Genomic DNA, 3,141 nt, shown 5'->3' with positions numbered 1-3,141 from the left:
ATCCTGATTACTACTCTACACTCTTGCTCTCTGAAAAAATATTCCCGAGCAGCTCTCGGTTCGACCAAGCAATTGGCGCCGTTGCCGGGGATCATTTGGCAAGAAAGGGCATTTTTAAGGAAACATTTTTGTTGTTTAATCGCAGTCTTTTTGTTTTAATAGACCTCCTCCATTTGTATGAGCACAGAACCTACAGAACTTGGACTGGAAATAGTACTTTTTGATCCAGAACCCGAGAGAACCTTCAGAAATAGAAGAAGAGTTCAAAGGTTGAAAAACATTACAATGGAGGAGGTTGTAAACAATGATAACAATGGAAATCATAATCATGAGCCTGAATAAGGACCGAATGGAGGAAGAGGGCCATCATTGAATGATATGGCTGCTCCCTTCAGAAATGGTCCAGAACGAGGCTATGTTCCCCCTCCTCTGAATATCCCGAACTTTGAAATAAAACCTGCAATGTTCCAAATGATTATGAACGCTGGTCAGTTCCATGGACTACCCATGGAATACCCTCACAGTCATTTGGACAATTTCACTGAGATAGTTGATAATTTCAAAGTTCATGGTATTTCGGAAGAAAACATGCGGATGCGGCTTTTTCCATTTTCCTTAGCTGGAAAAGCCAAAGAATGGAGGAGAACATTGCCCCCAAACTCCATCACCAGTTGGGAACAATTGGCGGAACAGTTTGTTACCCGATTTTTTTCCCAAGCAAAACAAGCCCAAGTGAGGGCTGATATAGCTTCTTTTCAAATGTATGATGGAGAAAGTTTGTATGAAGCGTGGGAACGCTTTAAAGAGTTGATACGAATCTGCCCGAATCATGGAGTTTCTGATTGGGGCATCATTCACACGTTTTATCATGGTTTAACCCCACCATTGAAAGCAACTGTTGATGCAGCTGCAGGGGGAGATCTTTTGGATTTTACTTATTTAGAAACCTACCAGTTGTTGGAAAAACTTTCAAAAAAAACATATTCATGGCCTTCCACACGACACAGTGCTCCTAAGAAAGCAGGAGTTCTTGAGCTAAGCTCAGCTTATGCTCTTTCAGCACAAATGGCTTCGCTCCAGAACACTATAAAAAACTGGAAGCCCATGGAACAGAAAAAAACAACTGAGCAACTTCTTTTGACTCAATCAAGTCAGAGTTGCCCCACTTGTGGAGGTCCTCATTAATATGAGGACTGTAACAATCTAGCTGCTGTGTTCTATGCAGGAGGGTATGACAACAACAACAACAGGAGCAATGACAACCATCAAGGGAACAATAACCGAGGCTGGAGGAATCAGAATAATGCTGGAGGTAGTGGAGGAAACTACCAGAACCGACCCCCGTATCCCAGGCAGAACCAACAAAACTGGGATAAGGGTGAAGGGAAGTCCCAATCCTTTGAGACTTCTGTCAAGGAGTACATGAATCAGAACAGCGCAGCCATGCGAAACCTAGAAACCCAAATTGGTCAGCTGACTGGAGCACTCAAACAGAGGCAACCAGGGACACTCCCTAGTGACACAGAAAAGTCGTCTCAAGATAATCAGGAGCATTGTAATGCTATAAGCCTACGAGATGGAAAGACTTTACCACCCCCAGACTTAGTGGCACGACCTCGAAAGCGCGAACCAGCAAAACAGCCCATAGGAAAGGAAGTTGAAGAAGCCACTGACCCTTCACACCTTGAAGCTCAGACAGGACCAGAAGAAAAGGTCCAAAGCAATGAGTCTGCTGAAATCAAACCGGATGACACAACACCTGTAGCAGACCTTGGGGCAACAAAAGTCAGTGAACCAGTTTCAGTTCCAACTTATGTTCCCCCATGCAAGAGAAGGAGTGAACCGATCGAACCTCCTTTTCCACAGAGGTTGAAAAAGCAACACGAGGATAAGCAGTTTAGCCAGTTTCTTGACTTGATGAAACAACTTCGCATAAATATCCCTCTAGTAGAGGCTCTGGAGCAAATTCCTTCATATGGAAAATTTATGAAGGACATTTTGTCAAAAAGAAGAAAGATCGAAGAGTTTGAGACCGTATCCCTCACTCAACAATCGTGCAAGTACCTGACTAAAATTTCTCCCAAACTAAAGGATCCTGGTATATTCACCATCCCGTGTACAGTTGGAAAGAACTATCTTGGTCGGGCACTTTGTGATCTGGGCTCAAGTGTAAATCTAATGCCAGCTTCCATCTTCAAGCAGCTTGACATAGGAGCAGCAAGACCAACCACAGTCACTCTTCAACTTGCAGACCGATCTATAGCCAAGCCAGAAGGAAAAATTGAGAATGTCCTTGTCCAAGTAGACAAGTTCATTCTACCAGCTGACTTCATCATCTTAGATTTTGAAGCAGATCAAGAAGTTCCAATAATTCTGGGCAGACCATTTCTGGCTACCGGTGATGCTATCATAAATGTCAGAAAGGGTGAACTTTCTATGAGTGTAAACGGAGAAGAAGTGAAGTTTAATGTCATGAAAGGAATAAGGTTTGATGAAGATAACACTGAGGAATGCTCTAGCATTTCGATCCTTGACTCGGTCATAAGAGAAGAACAACAGGAACATTTGCAGCCAGAGATAGGCATTAAGGACTTTGAAGAGCTGGAAGAATACCTTGCATCCATCAGTTTCCACCAACCCCAGGGAAGGAAAGAAAGGGTCTTTGAATCCTTAAACCGATCAGAGCAAAAGCAAAGACCGAAATTGCCTTCAGTAGAGCAACCACCTACCTTGGAATTAAAACCCTTACCTGAACACCTGAAATATACTTATTTGGGTAAAGACAACACTCTCCCTGTGATTATTTCTTCTTTGCTAACCCATGAACAGGAACTTCAACTCACACAAAAGCTCAAAGATTACAAAGGAGCAATCGGCTGGACCATGGCTGACATAAAAGGAATTAGCCCAACAATTTGCATGCACAAGATTTTGCTCTAAGACCCTGACAGCTCATCTGTGGAGCATCAAAGGAGGCTGAATCCCAATATGAAGGAGGTGGTAAGAAAAGAAATCATCAAATGGCTTGATGCAGGTATAATCTATCCCATCTCAGATAGTAAATGGGTTGCTCCTGTGCAATGCGTTCCAAAAAAGGGTGGCATTACTGTAGTTGAAAATGACAAACAAGAGTTAATAGCC

General features: G+C 42.9%; 1 non-coding gene across 1 annotated transcript; it reads right to left on the bottom strand.

The window, feature by feature from the left end:
* Nucleotides 1-731: 731 nt before the first annotated feature.
* LOC133289716 (small nucleolar RNA R71) lies at nt 732-836 on the bottom strand. Its single transcript, XR_009748522.1, has one exon. It is a non-coding gene; the product is annotated as a small nucleolar RNA R71 (small nucleolar RNA).
* Between the last annotated feature and the right edge of the window lie 2,305 nt (nt 837-3,141).

The sequence above is a fragment of the Gastrolobium bilobum genome, unplaced genomic scaffold (genome assembly GCF_033153095.1).
Source record: "Gastrolobium bilobum isolate Gb01-03AN ecotype WA unplaced genomic scaffold, APGP_CSIRO_Gbil_v1 utg184944, whole genome shotgun sequence".
NCBI lineage: Eukaryota > Viridiplantae > Streptophyta > Magnoliopsida > Fabales > Fabaceae > Gastrolobium > Gastrolobium bilobum.
The sequence above is the reverse complement of the archived record's forward strand: the minus strand, read 5'-3'. Positions and strand labels throughout refer to the sequence as shown.